Here is a 20,693-nt window from a genome sequence, read left to right as displayed (position 1 = left end):
TTGTTAAGCTGATGGGCGGGATGTCAATGGCCAACAGCCAATCTTCACAACTGTATCCTCTTTCCCAAACCATGTAAAACACAGAACCACAGAGCATAGCGCACTTCCACACATGGGCGTTGACCTTGGGAAAATGAAAAAATCAACCAGACACAGGGACCCCAAAGTTGAGGGCTGCTGTCTTGACAAGAACCTCCACTCCGGTACACGTTTCATATCCCAGGAAAGAGCCAAGTGGACAAAGACGAGTGGACAAGTGGACAAAGACAAGTGGACAAGTGGACAAGTGGTGCTACGTAGGTCCAATGGAGTGTCACTCAGCCATGAAATCCACGTCATGAGGCTGGTAGCAGCATCCTGAGTGGATTTAGGTACGATCATCCTCAGTGAAATAAGTCCCACAAAAAAAGAAACTTATGATATCACTTATCGAGGGAATGTAAAAATCGCTCCCCATGAACGGAATCCCCAAACAGAACAGAGTCACGCTTTTAGAAAACACACTTATGCCTGCTTCAGGGGAAAGGTGAGGTGCGGTGACGCATAAAACTCGAGTTTGAAATGAGCACAGATACCCTTCCGAAAACCGAATATGGAATGGACACGACCTACTCCTTGCTCAATCAACTGGACTCACCAGACCCTGTTCATCGCACAAGTATCTATCCGACTAGTAAGCATCTTAAAAGCTAAGTCTTGATATCTCTGTGTAAGTGCATCAAGGGTGTGTAAAGCGGCCTAAAACCAGCAGGGAAAATCAGCTCAGACCCATTCTGAGGATACATTTCCAACACAAAGAAGAAACAAGCAGGGCAAAACAGAGAGAAATTCTTCCAAAATGCGTTCAGGGACTGGCATGCAACCAGGATTGACCACATCTACAGCCCCAGCGGCAGAAGACATAAGGCTGGACACTCTTGGGGCTGAGACGATTGGTGAGGTTGGGAAAGCAAATGCAGACCCTTGAAAGGAATCCTGCGTGCTCCCCATTCCATGGCTCCCAACTCTCCAGGTTCAACGCAATCTTCCGACAGCGAAAGCACTCATTGGAAACCCAGCGGATGCTACACCGTGGGATCGGGAAAGCTTTCTGAAACTCACCTCAGTTTTCCTCTCCTGGTGCTCGTGTTCTCCATTCAGGCCCCCTTACTAACAATCTCCCCACTTGGAGACTCGGCGCCTTTCCATGCCTCTTTCGTACCGTCTGCAATTTGTCCGCAGGATGAACTGCAAGAGGGGGAACCAATGAGAGACTCGCTGGAGGTGTTTGGTCGGGCACATGTCACTCTCATTTCCCATCACGAAGAAGAATTCACCAGCGGTTCAGCCTGCCACCGCGGATCGACAATAGGGCGTGAAGCCATCCAGCCGTGTTGCGTCCCACTCACAAAAAAGCGACTTGGGAAATGGAGCTCAGGGGCCCTGCACTTCCCAAACCTGCAGAGTTCTAAACGATAACTATCGCCCCAAAATATACTGAGGTCAGGGTACGAAGAGGCGCTGAACGCAAGGCAGAACTGCAGGAAACGGATGTCAACGGGTACATCGGAATGGCCCCGATAGCACATGAAAAGCGCCAGAACGTGGACAATGATGCGGTTGGCCAAAAAGGGCGTATGCGTTTTTTCCTGAATATATTCAGGAAAAAACGCATACGCCCTTTTTGGCCAACCAAGCAACCTGGGAGAGCAAATCAGCACTACAAAGAAATCTCTCGCCCCCCCCCCCGGGGCAAAAGGGCCAGGCGAAAAAAGTCTAAAAACCAGAAAGGCAGGACAGCCCACGGAGTCAAGGGAGCCTTGTTAAGCTGATGGGCGGGATGTCAATGGCCAACAGCCAATCTTCACAAGTGTATCCTCTTTCCCAAACCATGTCAAACACAGAACCACAGAGCATAGGGCACTTCCACACATGGGCGTTGACCTTGGGAAAATGAAAAAATCAACCAGACACAGGGACCCCAAAGTTGAGGGCTGCTGTCTTGACAAGAACCTCCACTCCGGTACACGTTTCATATCCCAGGAAAGAGCCAAGTGGACAAAGACGAGTGGACAAGTGGACAAAGACAAGTGGACAAGTGGACAAGTGGTGCTACGTAGGTCCAATGGAGTGTCACTCAGCCATGAAATCCACGTCATGAGGCTGGTAGCAGCATCCTGAGTGGATTTAGGTACGATCATCCTCAGTGAAATAAGTCCCACAAAAAAAGAAACTTATGATATCACTTATCGAGGGAATGTAAAAATCGCTCCCCATGAACGGAATCCCCAAACAGAACAGACTCACGCTTTTAGAAAACACACTTATGCCTGCTTCAGGGGAAAGGTGAGGTGCGGTGACGCATAAAACTCGAGTTTGAAATGAGCACAGATACCCTTCCGAAAACCGAATATGGAATGGACACGACCTACTCCTTGCTCAATCAACTGGACTCACCAGACCCTGTTCATCGCACAAGTATCTATCCGACTAGTAAGCATCTTAAAAGCTAAGTCTTGATATCTCTGTGTAAGTGCATCAAGGGTGTGTAAAGCGGCCTAAAACCAGCAGGGAAAATCAGCTCAGACCCATTCTGAGGATACATTTCCAACACAAAGAAGAAACAAGCAGGGCAAAACAGAGAGAAATTCTTCCAAAATGCGTTCAGGGACTGGCATGCAACCAGGATTGACCACATCTACAGCCCCAGCGGCAGAAGACATAAGGCTGGACACTCTTGGGGCTGAGACGATTGGTGAGGTTGGGAAAGCAAATGCAGACCCTTGAAAGGAATCCTGCGTGCTCCCCATTCCATGGCTCCCAACTCTCCAGGTTCAACGCAATCTTCCGACAGCGAAAGCACTCATTGGAAACCCAGCGGATGCTACACCGTGGGATCGGGAAAGCTTTCTGAAACTCACCTCAGTTTTCCTCTCCTGGTGCTCGTGTTCTCCATTCAGGCCCCCTTACTAACAATCTCCCCACTTGGAGACTCGGCGCCTTTCCATGCCTCTTTCGTACCGTCTGCAATTTGTCCGCAGGATGAACTGCAAGAGGGGGAACCAATGAGAGACTCGCTGGAGGTGTTTGGTCGGGCACATGTCACTCTCATTTCCCATCACGAAGAAGAATTCACCAGCGGTTCAGCCTGCCACCGCGGATCGACAATAGGGCGTGAAGCCAGCCAGCCGTGTTGCGTCCCACTCACAAAAAAGCGACTTGGGAAATGGAGCTCAGGGGCCCTGCACTTCCCAAACCTGCAGAGTTCTAAACGATAACTATCGCCCCAAAATATATTGAGGTCAGGCTACGAAGAGGCGCTGAACGCAAGGCAGAACTGCAGGAAACGGATGTCAACGGGTACATCGGAATGGCCCCGATAGCACATGAAAAGCGCCAGAACGTGGACAATGATGCGGTTGGCCAAAAAGGGCGTATGCGTTTTTTCCTGAATATATTCAGGAAAAAACGCATACGCCCTTTTTGGCCAACCAAGCAACCTGGGAGAGCAAAAAAAAAGTCTAAAAACCAGAAAGGCAGGACAGCCCACGGAGTCAAGGGAGCCTTGTTAAGCTGATGGGCGGGATGTCAATGGCCAACAGCCAATCTTCACAAGTGTATCCTCTTTCCCAAACCATGTAAAACACAGAACCACAGAGCATAGGGCACTTCCACACATGGGCGTTGACCTTGGGAAAATGAAAAAATCAACCAGACACAGGGACCCCAAAGTTGAGGGCTGCTGTCTTGACAAGAACCTCCACTCCGGTACACGTTTCATATCCCAGGAAAGAGCCAAGTGGACAAAGACGAGTGGACAAGTGGACAAAGACAAGTGGACAAGTGGACAAGTGGTGCTACGTAGGTCCAATGGAGTGTCACTCAGCCATGAAATCCACGTCATGAGGCTGGTAGCAGCATCCTGAGTGGATTTAGGTACGATCATCCTCAGTGAAATAAGTCCCACAAAAAAAGAAACTTATGATATCACTTATCGAGGGAATGTAAAAATCGCTCCCCATGAACGGAATCCCCAAACAGAACAGAGTCACGCTTTTAGAAAACACACTTATGCCTGCTTCAGGGGAAAGGTGAGGTGCGGTGACGCATAAAACTCGAGTTTGAAATGAGCACAGATACCCTTCCGAAAACCGAATATGGAATGGACACGACCTACTCCTTGCTCAATCAACTGGACTCACCAGACCCTGTTCATCGCACAAGTATCTATCCGACTAGTAAGCATCTTAAAAGCTAAGTCTTGATATCTCTGTGTAAGTGCATCAAGGGTGTGTAAAGCGGCCTAAAACCAGCAGGGAAAATCAGCTCAGACCCATTCTGAGGATACATTTCCAACACAAAGAAGAAACAAGCAGGGCAAAACAGAGAGAAATTCTTCCAAAATGCGTTCAGGGACTGGCATGCAACCAGGATTGACCACATCTACAGCCCCAGCGGCAGAAGACATAAGGCTGGACACTCTTGGGGCTGAGACGATTGGTGAGGTTGGGAAAGCAAATGCAGACCCTTGAAAGGAATCCTGCGTGCTCCCCATTCCATGGCTCCCAACTCTCCAGGTTCAACGCAATCTTCCGACAGCGAAAGCACTCATTGGAAACCCAGCGGATGCTACACCGTGGGATCGGGAAAGCTTTCTGAAACTCACCTCAGTTTTCCTCTCCTGGTGCTCGTGTTCTCCATTCAGGCCCCCTTACTAACAATCTCCCCACTTGGAGACTCGGCGCCTTTCCATGCCTCTTTCGTACCGTCTGCAATTTGTCCGCAGGATGAACTGCAAGAGGGGGAACCAATGAGAGACTCGCTGGAGGTGTTTGGTCGGGCACATGTCACTCTCATTTCCCATCACGAAGAAGAATTCACCAGCGGTTCAGCCTGCCACCGCGGATCGACAATAGGGCGTGAAGCCAGCCAGCCGTGTTGCGTCCCACTCACAAAAAAGCGACTTGGGAAATGGAGCTCAGGGGCCCTGCACTTCCCAAACCTGCAGAGTTCTAAACGATAACTATCGCCCCAAAATATATTGAGGTCAGGCTACGAAGAGGCGCTGAACGCAAGGCAGAACTGCAGGAAACGGATGTCAACGGGTACATCGGAATGGCCCCGATAGCACATGAAAAGCGCCAGAACGTGGACAATGATGCGGTTGGCCAAAAAGGGCGTATGCGTTTTTTCCTGAATATATTCAGGAAAAAACGCATACGCCCTTTTTGGCCAACCAAGCAACCTGGGAGAGCAAATCAGCACTACAAAGAAATCTCTCGCCCCGCCCCCCGGGGCAAAAGGGCCAGGCGAAAAAAGTCTAAAAACCAGAAAGGCAGGACAGCCCACGGAGTCAAGGGAGCCTTGTTAAGCTGATGGGCGGGATGTCAATGGCCAACAGCCAATCTTCACAAGTGTATCCTCTTTCCCAAACCATGTAAAACACAGAACCACAGAGCATAGGGCACTTCCACACATGGGCGTTGACCTTGGGAAAATGAAAAAATCAACCAGACACAGGGACCCCAAAGTTGAGGGCTGCTGTCTTGACAAGAACCTCCACTCCGGTACACGTTTCATATCCCAGGAAAGAGCCAAGTGGACAAAGACGAGTGGACAAGTGGACAAAGACAAGTGGACAAGTGGACAAGTGGTGCTACGTAGGTCCAATGGAGTGTCACTCAGCCATGAAATCCACGTCATGAGGCTGGTAGCAGCATCCTGAGTGGATTTAGGTACGATCATCCTCAGTGAAATAAGTCCCACAAAAAAAAGAAACTTATGATATCACTTATCGAGGGAATGTAAAAATCGCTCCCCATGAATGGAATCCCCAAACAGAACAGAGTCACGCTTTTAGAAAACACACTTATGCCTGCTTCAGGGGAAAGGTGAGGTGCGGTGACGCATAAAACTCGAGTTTGAAATGAGCACAGATACCCTTCCGAAAACCGAATATGGAATGGACACGACCTACTCCTTGCTCAATCAACTGGACTCACCAGACCCTGTTCATCGCACAAGTATCTATCCGACTAGTAAGCATCTTAAAAGCTAAGTCTTGATATCTCTGTGTAAGTGCATCAAGGGTGTGTAAAGCGGCCTAAAACCAGCAGGGAAAATCAGCTCAGACCCATTCTGAGGATACATTTCCAACACAAAGAAGAAACAAGCAGGGCAAAACAGAGAGAAATTCTTCCAAAATGCGTTCAGGGACTGGCATGCAACCAGGATTGACCACATCTACAGCCCCAGCGGCAGAAGACATAAGGCTGGACACTCTTGGGGCTGAGACGATTGGTGAGGTTGGGAAAGCAAATGCAGACCCTTGAAAGGAATCCTGCGTGCTCCCCATTCCATGGCTCCCAACTCTCCAGGTTCAACGCAATCTTCCGACAGCGAAAGCACTCATTGGAAACCCAGCGGATGCTACACCGTGGGATCGGGAAAGCTTTCTGAAACTCACCTCAGTTTTCCTCTCCTGGTGCTCGTGTTCTCCATTCAGGCCCCCTTACTAACAATCTCCCCACTTGGAGACTCGGCGCCTTTCCATGCCTCTTTCGTACCGTCTGCAATTTGTCCGCAGGATGAACTGCAAGAGGGGGAACCAATGAGAGACTCGCTGGAGGTGTTTGGTCGGGCACATGTCACTCTCATTTCCCATCACGAAGAAGAATTCACCAGCGGTTCAGCCTGCCACCGCGGATCGACAATAGGGCGTGAAGCCATCCAGCCGTGTTGCGTCCCACTCACAAAAAAGCGACTTGGGAAATGGAGCTCAGGGGCCCTGCACTTCCCAAACCTGCAGAGTTCTAAACGATAACTATCGCCCCAAAATATATTGAGGTCAGGCTACGAAGAGGCGCTGAACGCAAGGCAGAACTGCAGGAAACGGATGTCAACGGGTACATCGGAATGGCCCCGATAGCACATGAAAAGCGCCAGAACGTGGACAATGATGCGGTTGGCCAAAAAGGGCGTATGCGTTTTTTCCTGAATATATTCAGGAAAAAACGCATACGCCCTTTTTGGCCAACCAAGCAACCTGGGAGAGCAAATCAGCACTACAAAGAAATCTCTCGCCCCCCCCCCCGGGGCAAAAGGGCCAGGCGAAAAAAGTCTAAAAACCAGAAAGGCAGGACAGCCCACGGAGTCAAGGGAGCCTTGTTAAGCTGATGGGCGGGATGTCAATGGCCAACAGCCAATCTTCACAACTGTATCCTCTTTCCCAAACCATGTAAAACACAGAACCACAGAGCATAGCGCACTTCCACACATGGGCGTTGACCTTGGGAAAATGAAAAAATCAACCAGACACAGGGACCCCAAAGTTGAGGGCTGCTGTCTTGACAAGAACCTCCACTCCGGTACACGTTTCATATCCCAGGAAAGAGCCAAGTGGACAAAGACGAGTGGACAAGTGGACAAAGACAAGTGGACAAGTGGACAAGTGGTGCTACGTAGGTCCAATGGAGTGTCACTCAGCCATGAAATCCACGTCATGAGGCTGGTAGCAGCATCCTGAGTGGATTTAGGTACGATCATCCTCAGTGAAATAAGTCCCACAAAAAAAGAAACTTATGATATCACTTATCGAGGGAATGTAAAAATCGCTCCCCATGAACGGAATCCCCAAACAGAACAGAGTCACGCTTTTAGAAAACACACTTATGCCTGCTTCAGGGGAAAGGTGAGGTGCGGTGACGCATAAAACTCGAGTTTGAAATGAGCACAGATACCCTTCCGAAAACCGAATATGGAATGGACACGACCTACTCCTTGCTCAATCAACTGGACTCACCAGACCCTGTTCATCGCACAAGTATCTATCCGACTAGTAAGCATCTTAAAAGCTAAGTCTTGATATCTCTGTGTAAGTGCATCAAGGGTGTGTAAAGCGGCCTAAAACCAGCAGGGAAAATCAGCTCAGACCCATTCTGAGGATACATTTCCAACACAAAGAAGAAACAAGCAGGGCAAAACAGAGAGAAATTCTTCCAAAATGCGTTCAGGGACTGGCATGCAACCAGGATTGACCACATCTACAGCCCCAGCGGCAGAAGACATAAGGCTGGACACTCTTGGGGCTGAGACGATTGGTGAGGTTGGGAAAGCAAATGCAGACCCTTGAAAGGAATCCTGCGTGCTCCCCATTCCATGGCTCCCAACTCTCCAGGTTCAACGCAATCTTCCGACAGCGAAAGCACTCATTGGAAACCCAGCGGATGCTACACCGTGGGATCGGGAAAGCTTTCTGAAACTCACCTCAGTTTTCCTCTCCTGGTGCTCGTGTTCTCCATTCAGGCCCCCTTACTAACAATCTCCCCACTTGGAGACTCGGCGCCTTTCCATGCCTCTTTCGTACCGTCTGCAATTTGTCCGCAGGATGAACTGCAAGAGGGGGAACCAATGAGAGACTCGCTGGAGGTGTTTGGTCGGGCACATGTCACTCTCATTTCCCATCACGAAGAAGAATTCACCAGCGGTTCAGCCTGCCACCGCGGATCGACAATAGGGCGTGAAGCCATCCAGCCGTGTTGCGTCCCACTCACAAAAAAGCGACTTGGGAAATGGAGCTCAGGGGCCCTGCACTTCCCAAACCTGCAGAGTTCTAAACGATAACTATCGCCCCAAAATATATTGAGGTCAGGCTACGAAGAGGCGCTGAACGCAAGGCAGAACTGCAGGAAACGGATGTCAACGGGTACATCGGAATGGCCCCGATAGCACATGAAAAGCGCCAGAACGTGGACAATGATGCGGTTGGCCAAAAAGGGCGTATGCGTTTTTTCCTGAATATATTCAGGAAAAAACGCATACGCCCTTTTTGGCCAACCAAGCAACCTGGGAGAGCAAATCAGCACTACAAAGAAATCTCTCGCCCCCCCCCCCGGGGCAAAAGGGCCAGGCGAAAAAAGTCTAAAAACCAGAAAGGCAGGACAGCCCACGGAGTCAAGGGAGCCTTGTTAAGCTGATGGGCGGGATGTCAATGGCCAACAGCCAATCTTCACAACTGTATCCTCTTTCCCAAACCATGTAAAACACAGAACCACAGAGCATAGCGCACTTCCACACATGGGCGTTGACCTTGGGAAAATGAAAAAATCAACCAGACACAGGGACCCCAAAGTTGAGGGCTGCTGTCTTGACAAGAACCTCCACTCCGGTACACGTTTCATATCCCAGGAAAGAGCCAAGTGGACAAAGACGAGTGGACAAGTGGACAAAGACAAGTGGACAAGTGGACAAGTGGTGCTACGTAGGTCCAATGGAGTGTCACTCAGCCATGAAATCCACGTCATGAGGCTGGTAGCAGCATCCTGAGTGGATTTAGGTACGATCATCCTCAGTGAAATAAGTCCCACAAAAAAAGAAACTTATGATATCACTTATCGAGGGAATGTAAAAATCGCTCCCCATGAACGGAATCCCCAAACAGAACAGAGTCACGCTTTTAGAAAACACACTTATGCCTGCTTCAGGGGAAAGGTGAGGTGCGGTGACGCATAAAACTCGAGTTTGAAATGAGCACAGATACCCTTCCGAAAACCGAATATGGAATGGACACGACCTACTCCTTGCTCAATCAACTGGACTCACCAGACCCTGTTCATCGCACAAGTATCTATCCGACTAGTAAGCATCTTAAAAGCTAAGTCTTGATATCTCTGTGTAAGTGCATCAAGGGTGTGTAAAGCGGCCTAAAACCAGCAGGGAAAATCAGCTCAGACCCATTCTGAGGATACATTTCCAACACAAAGAAGAAACAAGCAGGGCAAAACAGAGAGAAATTCTTCCAAAATGCGTTCAGGGACTGGCATGCAACCAGGATTGACCACATCTACAGCCCCAGCGGCAGAAGACATAAGGCTGGACACTCTTGGGGCTGAGACGATTGGTGAGGTTGGGAAAGCAAATGCAGACCCTTGAAAGGAATCCTGCGTGCTCCCCATTCCATGGCTCCCAACTCTCCAGGTTCAACGCAATCTTCCGACAGCGAAAGCACTCATTGGAAACCCAGCGGATGCTACACCGTGGGATCGGGAAAGCTTTCTGAAACTCACCTCAGTTTTCCTCTCCTGGTGCTCGTGTTCTCCATTCAGGCCCCCTTACTAACAATCTCCCCACTTGGAGACTCGGCGCCTTTCCATGCCTCTTTCGTACCGTCTGCAATTTGTCCGCAGGATGAACTGCAAGAGGGGGAACCAATGAGAGACTCGCTGGAGGTGTTTGGTCGGGCACATGTCACTCTCATTTCCCATCACGAAGAAGAATTCACCAGCGGTTCAGCCTGCCACCGCGGATCGACAATAGGGCGTGAAGCCAGCCAGCCGTGTTGCGTCCCACTCACAAAAAAGCGACTTGGGAAATGGAGCTCAGGGGCCCTGCACTTCCCAAACCTGCAGAGTTCTAAACGATAACTATCGCCCCAAAATATATTGAGGTCAGGCTACGAAGAGGCGCTGAACGCAAGGCAGAACTGCAGGAAACGGATGTCAACGGGTACATCGGAATGGCCCCGATAGCACATGAAAAGCGCCAGAACGTGGACAATGATGCGGTTGGCCAAAAAGGGCGTATGCGTTTTTTCCTGAATATATTCAGGAAAAAACGCATACGCCCTTTTTGGCCAACCAAGCAACCTGGGAGAGCAAAAAAAAAGTCTAAAAACCAGAAAGGCAGGACAGCCCACGGAGTCAAGGGAGCCTTGTTAAGCTGATGGGCGGGATGTCAATGGCCAACAGCCAATCTTCACAAGTGTATCCTCTTTCCCAAACCATGTAAAACACAGAACCACAGAGCATAGGGCACTTCCACACATGGGCGTTGACCTTGGGAAAATGAAAAAATCAACCAGACACAGGGACCCCAAAGTTGAGGGCTGCTGTCTTGACAAGAACCTCCACTCCGGTACACGTTTCATATCCCAGGAAAGAGCCAAGTGGACAAAGACGAGTGGACAAGTGGACAAAGACAAGTGGACAAGTGGACAAGTGGTGCTACGTAGGTCCAATGGAGTGTCACTCAGCCATGAAATCCACGTCATGAGGCTGGTAGCAGCATCCTGAGTGGATTTAGGTACGATCATCCTCAGTGAAATAAGTCCCACAAAAAAAGAAACTTATGATATCACTTATCGAGGGAATGTAAAAATCGCTCCCCATGAACGGAATCCCCAAACAGAACAGAGTCACGCTTTTAGAAAACACACTTATGCCTGCTTCAGGGGAAAGGTGAGGTGCGGTGACGCATAAAACTCGAGTTTGAAATGAGCACAGATACCCTTCCGAAAACCGAATATGGAATGGACACGACCTACTCCTTGCTCAATCAACTGGACTCACCAGACCCTGTTCATCGCACAAGTATCTATCCGACTAGTAAGCATCTTAAAAGCTAAGTCTTGATATCTCTGTGTAAGTGCATCAAGGGTGTGTAAAGCGGCCTAAAACCAGCAGGGAAAATCAGCTCAGACCCATTCTGAGGATACATTTCCAACACAAAGAAGAAACAAGCAGGGCAAAACAGAGAGAAATTCTTCCAAAATGCGTTCAGGGACTGGCATGCAACCAGGATTGACCACATCTACAGCCCCAGCGGCAGAAGACATAAGGCTGGACACTCTTGGGGCTGAGACGATTGGTGAGGTTGGGAAAGCAAATGCAGACCCTTGAAAGGAATCCTGCGTGCTCCCCATTCCATGGCTCCCAACTCTCCAGGTTCAACGCAATCTTCCGACAGCGAAAGCACTCATTGGAAACCCAGCGGATGCTACACCGTGGGATCGGGAAAGCTTTCTGAAACTCACCTCAGTTTTCCTCTCCTGGTGCTCGTGTTCTCCATTCAGGCCCCCTTACTAACAATCTCCCCACTTGGAGACTCGGCGCCTTTCCATGCCTCTTTCGTACCGTCTGCAATTTGTCCGCAGGATGAACTGCAAGAGGGGGAACCAATGAGAGACTCGCTGGAGGTGTTTGGTCGGGCACATGTCACTCTCATTTCCCATCACGAAGAAGAATTCACCAGCGGTTCAGCCTGCCACCGCGGATCGACAATAGGGCGTGAAGCCAGCCAGCCGTGTTGCGTCCCACTCACAAAAAAGCGACTTGGGAAATGGAGCTCAGGGGCCCTGCACTTCCCAAACCTGCAGAGTTCTAAACGATAACTATCGCCCCAAAATATATTGAGGTCAGGCTACGAAGAGGCGCTGAACGCAAGGCAGAACTGCAGGAAACGGATGTCAACGGGTACATCGGAATGGCCCCGATAGCACATGAAAAGCGCCAGAACGTGGACAATGATGCGGTTGGCCAAAAAGGGCGTATGCGTTTTTTCCTGAATATATTCAGGAAAAAACGCATACGCCCTTTTTGGCCAACCAAGCAACCTGGGAGAGCAAATCAGCACTACAAAGAAATCTCTCGCCCCGCCCCCCGGGGCAAAAGGGCCAGGCGAAAAAAGTCTAAAAACCAGAAAGGCAGGACAGCCCACGGAGTCAAGGGAGCCTTGTTAAGCTGATGGGCGGGATGTCAATGGCCAACAGCCAATCTTCACAAGTGTATCCTCTTTCCCAAACCATGTAAAACACAGAACCACAGAGCATAGGGCACTTCCACACATGGGCGTTGACCTTGGGAAAATGAAAAAATCAACCAGACACAGGGACCCCAAAGTTGAGGGCTGCTGTCTTGACAAGAACCTCCACTCCGGTACACGTTTCATATCCCAGGAAAGAGCCAAGTGGACAAAGACGAGTGGACAAGTGGACAAAGACAAGTGGACAAGTGGACAAGTGGTGCTACGTAGGTCCAATGGAGTGTCACTCAGCCATGAAATCCACGTCATGAGGCTGGTAGCAGCATCCTGAGTGGATTTAGGTACGATCATCCTCAGTGAAATAAGTCCCACAAAAAAAAGAAACTTATGATATCACTTATCGAGGGAATGTAAAAATCGCTCCCCATGAATGGAATCCCCAAACAGAACAGAGTCACGCTTTTAGAAAACACACTTATGCCTGCTTCAGGGGAAAGGTGAGGTGCGGTGACGCATAAAACTCGAGTTTGAAATGAGCACAGATACCCTTCCGAAAACCGAATATGGAATGGACACGACCTACTCCTTGCTCAATCAACTGGACTCACCAGACCCTGTTCATCGCACAAGTATCTATCCGACTAGTAAGCATCTTAAAAGCTAAGTCTTGATATCTCTGTGTAAGTGCATCAAGGGTGTGTAAAGCGGCCTAAAACCAGCAGGGAAAATCAGCTCAGACCCATTCTGAGGATACATTTCCAACACAAAGAAGAAACAAGCAGGGCAAAACAGAGAGAAATTCTTCCAAAATGCGTTCAGGGACTGGCATGCAACCAGGATTGACCACATCTACAGCCCCAGCGGCAGAAGACATAAGGCTGGACACTCTTGGGGCTGAGACGATTGGTGAGGTTGGGAAAGCAAATGCAGACCCTTGAAAGGAATCCTGCGTGCTCCCCATTCCATGGCTCCCAACTCTCCAGGTTCAACGCAATCTTCCGACAGCGAAAGCACTCATTGGAAACCCAGCGGATGCTACACCGTGGGATCGGGAAAGCTTTCTGAAACTCACCTCAGTTTTCCTCTCCTGGTGCTCGTGTTCTCCATTCAGGCCCCCTTACTAACAATCTCCCCACTTGGAGACTCGGCGCCTTTCCATGCCTCTTTCGTACCGTCTGCAATTTGTCCGCAGGATGAACTGCAAGAGGGGGAACCAATGAGAGACTCGCTGGAGGTGTTTGGTCGGGCACATGTCACTCTCATTTCCCATCACGAAGAAGAATTCACCAGCGGTTCAGCCTGCCACCGCGGATCGACAATAGGGCGTGAAGCCATCCAGCCGTGTTGCGTCCCACTCACAAAAAAGCGACTTGGGAAATGGAGCTCAGGGGCCCTGCACTTCCCAAACCTGCAGAGTTCTAAACGATAACTATCGCCCCAAAATATATTGAGGTCAGGCTACGAAGAGGCGCTGAACGCAAGGCAGAACTGCAGGAAACGGATGTCAACGGGTACATCGGAATGGCCCCGATAGCACATGAAAAGCGCCAGAACGTGGACAATGATGCGGTTGGCCAAAAAGGGCGTATGCGTTTTTTCCTGAATATATTCAGGAAAAAACGCATACGCCCTTTTTGGCCAACCAAGCAACCTGGGAGAGCAAATCAGCACTACAAAGAAATCTCTCGCCCCCCCCCCCGGGGCAAAAGGGCCAGGCGAAAAAAGTCTAAAAACCAGAAAGGCAGGACAGCCCACGGAGTCAAGGGAGCCTTGTTAAGCTGATGGGCGGGATGTCAATGGCCAACAGCCAATCTTCACAACTGTATCCTCTTTCCCAAACCATGTAAAACACAGAACCACAGAGCATAGCGCACTTCCACACATGGGCGTTGACCTTGGGAAAATGAAAAAATCAACCAGACACAGGGACCCCAAAGTTGAGGGCTGCTGTCTTGACAAGAACCTCCACTCCGGTACACGTTTCATATCCCAGGAAAGAGCCAAGTGGACAAAGACGAGTGGACAAGTGGACAAAGACAAGTGGACAAGTGGACAAGTGGTGCTACGTAGGTCCAATGGAGTGTCACTCAGCCATGAAATCCACGTCATGAGGCTGGTAGCAGCATCCTGAGTGGATTTAGGTACGATCATCCTCAGTGAAATAAGTCCCACAAAAAAAGAAACTTATGATATCACTTATCGAGGGAATGTAAAAATCGCTCCCCATGAACGGAATCCCCAAACAGAACAGAGTCACGCTTTTAGAAAACACACTTATGCCTGCTTCAGGGGAAAGGTGAGGTGCGGTGACGCATAAAACTCGAGTTTGAAATGAGCACAGATACCCTTCCGAAAACCGAATATGGAATGGACACGACCTACTCCTTGCTCAATCAACTGGACTCACCAGACCCTGTTCATCGCACAAGTATCTATCCGACTAGTAAGCATCTTAAAAGCTAAGTCTTGATATCTCTGTGTAAGTGCATCAAGGGTGTGTAAAGCGGCCTAAAACCAGCAGGGAAAATCAGCTCAGACCCATTCTGAGGATACATTTCCAACACAAAGAAGAAACAAGCAGGGCAAAACAGAGAGAAATTCTTCCAAAATGCGTTCAGGGACTGGCATGCAACCAGGATTGACCACATCTACAGCCCCAGCGGCAGAAGACATAAGGCTGGACACTCTTGGGGCTGAGACGATTGGTGAGGTTGGGAAAGCAAATGCAGACCCTTGAAAGGAATCCTGCGTGCTCCCCATTCCATGGCTCCCAACTCTCCAGGTTCAACGCAATCTTCCGACAGCGAAAGCACTCATTGGAAACCCAGCGGATGCTACACCGTGGGATCGGGAAAGCTTTCTGAAACTCACCTCAGTTTTCCTCTCCTGGTGCTCGTGTTCTCCATTCAGGCCCCCTTACTAACAATCTCCCCACTTGGAGACTCGGCGCCTTTCCATGCCTCTTTCGTACCGTCTGCAATTTGTCCGCAGGATGAACTGCAAGAGGGGGAACCAATGAGAGACTCGCTGGAGGTGTTTGGTCGGGCACATGTCACTCTCATTTCCCATCACGAAGAAGAATTCACCAGCGGTTCAGCCTGCCACCGCGGATCGACAATAGGGCGTGAAGCCATCCAGCCGTGTTGCGTCCCACTCACAAAAAAGCGACTTGGGAAATGGAGCTCAGGGGCCCTGCACTTCCCAAACCTGCAGAGTTCTAAACGATAACTATCGCCCCAAAATATATTGAGGTCAGGCTACGAAGAGGCGCTGAACGCAAGGCAGAACTGCAGGAAACGGATGTCAACGGGTACATCGGAATGGCCCCGATAGCACATGAAAAGCGCCAGAACGTGGACAATGATGCGGTTGGCCAAAAAGGGCGTATGCGTTTTTTCCTGAATATATTCAGGAAAAAACGCATACGCCCTTTTTGGCCAACCAAGCAACCTGGGAGAGCAAATCAGCACTACAAAGAAATCTCTCGCCCCCCCCCCCGGGGCAAAAGGGCCAGGCGAAAAAAGTCTAAAAACCAGAAAGGCAGGACAGCCCACGGAGTCAAGGGAGCCTTGTTAAGCTGATGGGCGGGATGTCAATGGCCAACAGCCAATCTTCACAACTGTATCCTCTTTCCCAAACCATGTAAAACACAGAACCACAGAGCATAGCGCACTTCCACACATGGGCGTTGACCTTGGGAAAATGAAAAAATCAACCAGACACAGGGACCCCAAAGTTGAGGGCTGCTGTCTTGACAAGAACCTCCACTCCGGTACACGTTTCATATCCCAGGAAAGAGCCAAGTGGACAAAGACGAGTGGACAAGTGGACAAAGACAAGTGGACAAGTGGACAAGTGGTGCTACGTAGGTCCAATGGAGTGTCACTCAGCCATGAAATCCACGTCATGAGGCTGGTAGCAGCATCCTGAGTGGATTTAGGTACGATCATCCTCAGTGAAATAAGTCCCACAAAAAAAGAAACTTATGATATCACTTATCGAGGGAATGTAAAAATCGCTCCCCATGAACGGAATCCCCAAACAGAACAGAGTCACGCTTTTAGAAAACACACTTATGCCTGCTTCAGGGGAAAGGTGAGGTGCGGTGACGCATAAAACTCGAGTTTGAAATGAGCACAGATACCCTTCCGAAAACCGAATATGGAATGGACACGACCTACTCCTTGCTCAATCAACTGGACTCACCAGACCCTGTTCATCGCACAAGTATCTATCCGACTAGTAAGCATCTTAAAAGCTAAGTCTTGATATCTCTGTGTAAGTGCATCAAGGGTGTGTAAAGCGGCCTAAAACCAGCAGGGAAAATCAGCTCAGACCCATTCTGAGGATACATTTCCAACACAAAGAAGAAACAAGCAGGGCAAAACAGAGAGAAATTCTTCCAAAATGCGTTCAGGGACTGGCATGCAACCAGGATTGACCACATCTACAGCCCCAGCGGCAGAAGACATAAGGCTGGACACTCTTGGGGCTGAGACGATTGGTGAGGTTGGGAAAGCAAATGCAGACCCTTGAAAGGAATCCTGCGTGCTCCCCATTCCATGGCTCCCAACTCTCCAGGTTCAACGCAATCTTCCGACAGCGAAAGCACTCATTGGAAACCCAGCGGATGCTACACCGTGGGATCGGGAAAGCTTTCTGAAACTCACCTCAGTTTTCCTCTCCTGGTGCTCGTGTTCTCCATTCAGGCCCCCTTACTAACAATCTCCCCACTTGGAGACTCGGCGCCTTTCCATGCCTCTTTCGTACCGTCTGCAATTTGTCCGCAGGATGAACTGCAAGAGGGGGAACCAATGAGAGACTCGCTGGAGGTGTTTGGTCGGGCACATGTCACTCTCATTTCCCATCACGAAGAAGAATTCACCAGCGGTTCAGCCTGCCACCGCGGATCGACAATAGGGCGTGAAGCCATCCAGCCGTGTTGCGTCCCACTCACAAAAAAGCGACTTGGGAAATGGAGCTCAGGGGCCCTGCACTTCCCAAACCTGCAGAGTTCTAAACGATAACTATCGCCCCAAAATATACTGAGGTCAGGGTACGAAGAGGCGCTGAACGCAAGGCAGAACTGCAGGAAACGGATGTCAACGGGTACATCGAAATGGCCCCGATAGCACATGAAAAGCGCCAGAACGTGGACAATGATGCGGTTGGCCAAAAAGGGCGTATGCGTTTTTTCCTGAATATATTCAGGAAAAAACGCATACGCCCTTTTTGGCCAACCAAGCAACCTGGGAGAGCAAATCAGCACTACAAAGAAATCTCTCGCCCCCCCCCCCGGGGCAAAAGGGCCAGGCGAAAAAAGTCTAAAAACCAGAAAGGCAGGACAGCCCACGGAGTCAAGGGAGCCTTGTTAAGCTGATGGGCGGGATGTCAATGGCCAACAGCCAATCTTCACAAGTGTATCCTCTTTCCCAAACCATGTCAAACACAGAACCACAGAGCATAGGGCACTTCCACACATGGGCGTTGACCTTGGGAAAATGAAAAAATCAACCAGACACAGGGACCCCAAAGTTGAGGGCTGCTGTCTTGACAAGAACCTCCACTCCGGTACACGTTTCATATCCCAGGAAAGAGCCAAGTGGACAAAGACGAGTGGACAAGTGGACAAAGACAAGTGGACAAGTGGACAAGTGGTGCTACGTAGGTCCAATGGAGTGTCACTCAGCCATGAAATCCACGTCATGAGGCTGGTAGCAGCATCCTGAGTGGATTTAGGTACGATCATCCTCAGTGAAATAAGTCCCACAAAAAAAGAAACTTATGATATCACTTATCGAGGGAATGTAAAAATCGCTCCCCATGAACGGAATCCCCAAACAGAACAGAGTCACGCTTTTAGAAAACACACTTATGCCTGCTTCAGGGGAAAGGTGAGGTGCGGTGACGCATAAAACTCGAGTTTGAAATGAGCACAGATACCCTTCCGAAAACCGAATATGGAATGGACACGACCTACTCCTTGCTCAATCAACTGGACTCACCAGACCCTGTTCATCGCACAAGTATCTATCCGACTAGTAAGCATCTTAAAAGCTAAGTCTTGATATCTCTGTGTAAGTGCATCAAGTGTGTGTAAAGCGGCCTAAAACCAGCAGGGAAAATCAGCTCAGACCCATTCTGAGGATACATTTCCAACACAAAGAAGAAACAAGCAGGGCAAAACAGAGAGAAATTCTTCCAAAATGCGTTCAGGGACTGGCATGCAACCAGGATTGACCACATCTACAGCCCCAGCGGCAGAAGACATAAGGCTGGACACTCTTGGGGCTGAGACGATTGGTGAGGTTGGGAAAGCAAATGCAGACCCTTGAAAGGAATCCTGCGTGCTCCCCATTCCATGGCTCCCAACTCTCCAGGTTCAACGCAATCTTCCGACAGCGAAAGCACTCATTGGAAACCCAGCGGATGCTACACCGTGGGATCGGGAAAGCTTTCTGAAACTCACCTCAGTTTTCCTCTCCTGGTGCTCGTGTTCTCCATTCAGGCCCCCTTACTAACAATCTCCCCACTTGGAGACTCGGCGCCTTTCCATGCCTCTTTCGTACCGTCTGCAATTTGTCCGCAGGATGAACTGCAAGAGGGGGAACCAATGAGAGACTCGCTGGAGGTGTTTGGTCGGGCACATGTCACTCTCATTTCCCATCACGAAGAAGAATTCACCAGCGGTTCAGCCTGCCACCGCGGATCGACAATAGGGCGTGAAGCCATCCAGCCGTGTTGCGTCCCACTCACAAAAAAGCGACTTGGGAAATGGAGCTCAGGGGCCCTGCACTTCCCAAACCTGCAGAGTTCTAAACGATAACTATCGCCCCAAAATATATTGAGGTCAGGCTACGAAGAGGCGCTGAACGCAAGGCAGAACTGCAGGAAACGGATGTCAACGGGTACATCGGAATGGCCCCGATAGCACATGAAAAGCGCCAGAACGTGGACAATGATGCGGTTGGCCAAAAAGGGCGTATGCGTTTTTTCCTGAATATATTCAGGAAAAAACGCATACGCCCTTTTTGGCCAACCAATCAACCTGGGAGAGCAAATCAGCACTACAAAGAAATCTCTCGCCCCGCCCCCCGGGGCAAAAGGGCCAGGCGAAAAAAGTCTAAAAACCAGAAAGGCAGGACAGCCCACGGAGTCAAGGGAGCCTTGTTAAGCTGATGGGCGGGATGTCAATGGCCAACAGCCAATCTTCACAAGTGTATCCTCTTTCCCAAACCATGTAAAACACAGAACCACAGAGCATAGGGCACTTCCACACATGGGCGTTGACCTTGGGAAAATGAAAAAATCAACCAGACACAGGGACCCCAAAGTTGAGGGCTGCTGTCTTGACAAGAACCTCCACTCCGGTACACGTTTCATATCCCAGGAAAGAGCCAAGTGGACAAAGACGAGTGGACAAGTGGACAAAGACAAGTGGACAAGTGGACAAGTGGTGCTACGTAGGTCCAATGGAGTGTCACTCAGCCATGAAATCCACGTCATGAGGCTGGTAGCAGCATCCTGAGTGGATTTAGGTACGATCATCCTCAGTGAAATAAGTCCCACAAAAAAAAGAAACTTATGATATCACTTATCGAGGGAATGTAAAAATCGCTCCCCATGAATGGAATCCCCAAACAGAACAGAGTCACGCTTTTAGAAAACACACTTATGCCTGCTTCAGGGGAAAGGTGAGGTGCGGTGACGCATAAAACTCGAGTTTGAAATGAGCACAGATACCCTTCCGAAAACCGAATATGGAATGGACACGACCTACTCCTTGCTCAATCAACTGGACTCACCAGACCCTGTTCATCGCACAAGTATCTATCCGACTAGTAAGCATCTTAAAAGCTAAGTCTTGATATCTCTGTGTAAGTGCATCAAGGGTGTGTAAAGCGGCCTAAAACCAGCAGGGAAAATCAGCTCAGACCCATTCTGAGGATACATTTCCAACACAAAGAAGAAACAAGCAGGGCAAAACAGAGAGAAATTCTTCCAAAATGCGTTCAGGGACTGGCATGCAACCAGGATTGACCACATCTACAGCCCCAGCGGCAGAAGACATAAGGCTGGACACTCTTGGGGCTGAGACGATTGGTGAGGTTGGGAAAGCAAATGCAGACCCTTGAAAGGAATCCTGCGTGCTCCCCATTCCATGGCTCCCAACTCTC

Source organism: Kogia breviceps, unplaced genomic scaffold (assembly GCF_026419965.1).
Source record: "Kogia breviceps isolate mKogBre1 unplaced genomic scaffold, mKogBre1 haplotype 1 scaffold_57, whole genome shotgun sequence".
NCBI lineage: Eukaryota > Metazoa > Chordata > Mammalia > Artiodactyla > Physeteridae > Kogia > Kogia breviceps.
This window is presented reverse-complemented; position numbering follows the sequence as displayed.